This window comes from Polypterus senegalus, chromosome 10 (genome assembly GCF_016835505.1).
Source record: "Polypterus senegalus isolate Bchr_013 chromosome 10, ASM1683550v1, whole genome shotgun sequence".
NCBI classification, from domain to species: domain Eukaryota; kingdom Metazoa; phylum Chordata; class Cladistia; order Polypteriformes; family Polypteridae; genus Polypterus; species Polypterus senegalus.
Genome location: NC_053163.1, coordinates 18,243,425 through 18,249,436, shown reverse-complemented (window position 1 = coordinate 18,249,436; position 6,012 = coordinate 18,243,425).

Sequence of the window (6,012 nt, the reverse complement as noted above, 5' to 3'; positions counted from 1 at the left end):
TACAAAGATATTTTTTAGAGCTTAAGTAACTGACAAGATGTCTTTCTTCCTGCCCTAACAGTGTAGTAGACATGATCTCTCTGGATGTGCCCTTGTAGGTTTAGTAACTGTTTTTAGTTCTTTCTTTGTCTAAATTAAGTGTTGGTGCACAGCTGCACTCGGGTCTTGATATAGGATTCTGTGGTGGTTTGTTGTGTGGTGGATGTGACAACAAGCTTTATCAGTGCATTCTCCTAACCACTCTCCCTCTGTCTAAATTAGGGATGATCGTAAGTGTATATTTTCTAACTTGTTATCTTTGCAATTGTGTGGTTAAAAAGAATGAATGGCCCTAACAGCAAAGAAGCCAGTTTGGTCTCTCTATCCAGTAGAGTTTAGCCCTGTTCTGTTGACAAGCCAATCAAATCACACAGCTCTCATTTAGCTGTCTTTGCATTATGATTATACCTAGAAAAGTGTTTTGTTTTTTTTTAAGGGTTTTGTGCACTAAAATAGTTTTACACACTTAACTGTTTTCTCTCACTTTTTCTCCTAGCTGTACTCTGGTGTACTTCTACTAAATCCAATTTATTGAACGGAGACACATACCCTCCATAAATCTGTAGCTTCCAGATGGAGTTTTCATCCTCCGATTTGTGTGGCATAAACAGGAAATGTGATTGGCTGTTTAGCAGAGCTCTGGAGGTCTGTAGCTGAACCCTAAGTATGGTGGTAAAATGCACAAAAAGGGCTTTCCTCCCTTTTTGTGTGTGTGTTAATTTATGTCATCTGAGTTTGGCAAGTTCTGCCAGCCCTACACTGTTCCCAACTTTAAGACTGACTCACCCCAACACATTTTTCAGTTTTTATAGAAACCTTGCCTTGGTGCTACAACTTTTTACCCAACTTGACACATAAATGACAAGTACAAGGAGGACAGGGTCCGCTCTTAGTCACATGCTACCTTTACTGGACTTGGTTTTACTCTGCCCATTATGCACCTTGCAATCCATCGCAACTACAGTAAATAACTTGCTAGGGCCCAGCCACAGGCAGTGTCTCCTTTTGTTCCAATAGTCCAACTGTGTTCATCTATCAATTCTAAGCTTCTCTACCTTGAACATATCAGGACTGGACACCATTTTATCATCATGTGTGACTCATTCAGGTCTAATTTGGACGCATCAGCCCACTAAAGGTATCCTGTACATCTTTGGGAGGTGAGGCACAGTCCGATTTACTCCAACATCCCAGTTGACAGCATGTTTGATGAACAGAAAGCCTGGGTGATTGAGTGGCATCCCTTTCAGGTTTGTTTTCAGGACTGATGCCTCTTTCCTGTGACCCTTAATCAGGAGTCCTCATGTTCAAGCCTGGTATCCACAGTGGCTTTGGATTTTCACTCCCATCAATTTCACACTTCTCCTGTCATTCAGGCTTTTTAACTGATCTCATTATTTATTGAGCTGTTTTTTTTTTAGTTCTCTTATTTGAAGAAATTCTGAAATATTTTTAGCTTTGACCAAACTTTTCCAATTACGTTTTCCTTTGCCATTTTCATTCCCCTTTTCTGGTAATTGATGGTTGTTGCATGCAGACAATTGAGCAAGAAATGGATCCTTACCTTGCGGAAACAGAACCAAGAATCTGTAATAAAATAATGATTTCTGGTTTCTTTTCATTATCACAAGGATGCCTCAAATGCAGATAGCACGTTTTCTTCAATCAAAACTCCTGCACTTCAAAGTAGACAGAGTTAGTAAGTTTGAAGGATTTTTAGTTTGACATTTTGGACTTTTGTAAACTGCAAGAATAGTGAAGTTTTTTTTATTATTGATAAAAAGCCGCTTCCTTATGGAGCGCATACTCAGGTGGAAAATGAATCTATACCTTGATTGTCAAGAAATAACTTTGACTTGAAAAATACGGAACTGATCTTGTAAGTGTATCCAAAAGGCTGGTAATCATAAATGTTAGAAGGGGACTGTTTCACTTGTTTTCTATCTCTTAATGAACACACAAGTGGCAAATGTCAGTGTGGTAATGGCTACCCTTTAGCATTCAGCTTTGTTTGCACCCTTGTATGCACTGTTCATCGCTAATCATCAATATTTGGATAGAATTAATGAAGTAAATGCTAAGAAAAAGGGAAAAAAAAAACAATAAAAGAAACCTCCTTGGTATTAACCTTGAGTGTAACTTGGGCTTGGAATTATATGTAAGTATGGTTAAGCCTGAGCCAGACTCTGGGTGATGTGTAATGATCTGCTTTATAGCTTTAAACCTGAGTAATGCTTCAGACACTATTCCGCTGTCATCTAGTGGATAAAATAATATCATGGCACAAATAAACATGAATATTGCTATGTGTTTTGCCTCTCTAAGGTAACTTATCAGTATTCATTGGGGGTGGAGCATTCAACCAAAACAAAATGGCTTGTAAACGAGAAGCTGCAAAGCCAGTTTTAGAACAAACTGAAACAGACCTGTTAGTTGAATCAAGTGACAGTGATGACAATGTGAATTGGTCATCAGTTGACCCAAATACTGACACTGATGCATATGGCACTATATCACCAAAATGCTGATATGCCTGGTGAATTTGATCACCTGAAGGTTCACCATGGAGCAATAGGTATGTGGCAGAAAGGCAAAATGACTGGTAAGAAAGGAATTCACCCCTTAGGCACTGTTCATGGAACTACAACAGTTAATGTTCATGTCAGGGGAAATTTAGAAATCACTAAGACTTGCACTGTGTGTTGGGGTGTGTTGCTTGTGCAGATCAGGCACTGATATTCTACATTTTGTCATGCGCAAGTAACAGAAACAGTATGAGAAACGTTTGCAAACAAACACGTCTACTGTCCTGATTGTGACATCTGGCCATGCTTTGGTGACTGCCTTAAAACATATCACAAGAAGTATGTGTAGTTAATCTGCATCAGACCAGCAGTGAACATACCTTCCCTACTGTATTTATGTTGATATTTTGGTATTTGCACATTTCTGTTAACATGTAATAACAATTTTATTGTTGAAAAATGATTCAGCATTGTTGACTCGTTTTTCTGGGGGTAAACTTGATGCTAAGGAGGTTAAAGCTAAGAATGATGAATATGCAAAGCAATAAGAATATGTATGAATTTCCTAATAAGGACCGGTACCCTGATCAGGGTTTGTTCTTGCCTTGTGTCCAATGGTTACTGGGATAGGCTCCAGCTTTTCAGTGACCCTGTTAAAAAAAATTGGGTTTTGAAAATAAATGGATGGGTGGCTAGTTGAAGACCAGATAACTAAGTAATGATATGAAACAAAGTGATGTACTAATTTTGAATTTGGTTGAAATAAAAACCTGCAGCTTTGGTGGTATTACTAAATTGTACGTGAAAACCACTGCACTATAGGAATACCCAGCTGGAGTGAATATTTATTTCCACAGTCAGAAGTGGCATATCAGTGTTTTTTTTTCTTAAATAGATCCTTGCACTGTCAGATTTTCATGTTTTTTTTTTTTAGTTACGTCATTTAAACAGCACCTCCAGATAAAAATCAAGGTCAAATCTCGAACTCCAAGTGCAAAACACTCTGACAACAAAACACTTGTCCATGTGTTTAGCAAACAACAACAAAAAAAAAAATCGTAGGGTGCTTTTATTTTTTCACATGGCTCTATCTTGAGGCAAATACCAGCCAGTAATGTGGGCCTTTTGAGGCATGTGATTACTTAAAGACCCTTAATATCATAAAAATTCTGCATGTGCTTTTGCCAGCATTGACTTGGACCTTGATTTTTTTAGTTCTTATAGAATCCCAATGCTTCCATTGCTCTGATTGTTGTTAGGCCTTTGGGATATACTTAAGGATCTAAGCTTCATCACCAGTTATGGGACACCACTTAATTTTTTCCCATTTTAATTGACTAGCTCCTAGTAATTCTGGAATTGGTGATGCTTCTTTCCAAACGCGAACCTTCTGGACACTCAACATGCTCAGATCTGCCTCTGGTTTATGAACGCATTCATCAGAGCCATAACTATTCCTGAAGACATCTGTTATCCCCCACTCTTAATAATACTGGTTCTATAATGGTACTGTGTTGGGTTCTGTTGTTCCTCATGGAAACTTTGCTTAACAAACAGCCATTTCATTCTGTCAAAGGATCTTTGCATGTGAAATTGGTTGTTTGGGTTTTGAAAGGGACGAACCAGAACTCTTTAACGTCCAGTAGACTACGGAGCAGGACAGGAACAGAAACAGATCAAGAAAACCGGACCTTAGCCCATATCACTGTATGCACTAAGAGTTCTTTACAGATCTTTAACCCATTCACAAGTCTGTTATCATTTATGGAACTTGTTATAGATCTAAATAAATAAAGGTTTCTTCCTTGAACTTTCCTATGGATAGTTCTCATTGGAACCAAACATTATTCCTCTATGGCATTGCTCTGATGAAGCACTTTGGCACCTTTATTTTTAAAAGTGCATGCACCATCAATCTCTGATTCACCATTAGGACTTTATCTATGGAGGAAGTATTTTCTGTCATTGACGTTAAAGACCACCCCGACCTTGGGTTTACCTCTATGATAGGTCTGGCCATGATGGAATTTTAGAGCCCATCTTACCTGTACACATATGAAGGAGAAGTCCAAGAACACCTTGGCCGGTACTATGATACCCAAATTGGTGGTTTTCCAAATTGATGCTCTGAAACAAGACATATAGTGTATAAACCATAAAAAAGCTTGCAATTCAAGTATTTCAGTACACAGGACCCAAACTTACACAAGCAGCATCATATAAAACACCTTTTTGGCTCAGCATTTTGATCACCCAATACATTTATGGTATAACTGATGAGCCTACCATTATAACCACCTGCTAAATATAGCATTGCACATCTGTGTGCTTCCAAAACTGCTTCAACCCACCAAGGTATGGACCTCTGAATGTGTCCTGTAGTATCTGGCATGAGGATGATAGCAGCAGATCTTCTAACTCTTGTTAGATTTGTGGTGGCGTTGCAGCAGATTGGACATATTGTTGTTATATTCCACAGGTGCTCGACTGGATTGAGATCTGGGGAATTTGGAGGCCAGGGCAACACTTTATCATGTTTCTCAAAGCTTTCCCAAACAATTTGTATAGTCTTTATCCTGCTAAAAAATTGCCAATTCCAGTGGGGCATACCTAGTCTGAAATGATGTTTAGGTAAATGGTATGTGCCAAATTGATGCCAACATAAATGCCCAGACCTAGCATTTCCTAGCAGAACATTACATAAAGCATAAATGATACACAAGCACCCAACAATCCACATGTTGCAAGTGAAAATGGAATTCTTGGGAGAAGGTTACCATCTTTCATTGATCTAAGGTGCAGCTCTGATGCTCACATTCTCCTTGTAGTCACTTTTGATGATGGACAGGCCTGCAGCTGTACAGTCTCATATGCCACGTGTTGTGACACATTACTCCTGTATCCATCATTTCAATTATCTGGGATTTGTGTCACAGTGGCCCTTCTGTCAGTATGTACCATAGAGGATATCCCCTGACGTTGATGACTCTGTCAGGAGTTCATGATTACACGCCCCCCCCAAGTGAGCCACTGTTGGTAGGTACTCGCCATGGCGGACCATGAGCACCTCATGAGCCTTGCTGTTTCCGACATGTTCTGATCCATGTCAAAGTCTCCCCAGTCTTTATGCTGGCCTACACTTTCTGCAATCAGCAGATCAACTACAAACACCTAATGTCCATTTACTGTCAAAAATATCCCTGGCCTTGATGTACACCATTGTTACACAATACCTGACATTTTTCGCTTCATATGGGAGTGTGCAGAATGTTTTGGCTCTTCAGTGTATATCTGTTAGTCGTTTGATTTGTAAAACACAGCTGTTGCCACTGAGGTTATAATGCCTGCCCCATTGTTTTATCTGTGTGTATTAACAGAGGCAAAATTAATAGCAATTAGTTTAACAGCGGATGTAGACAAAGCCATTGTGGCACTGCACTGCATTTAC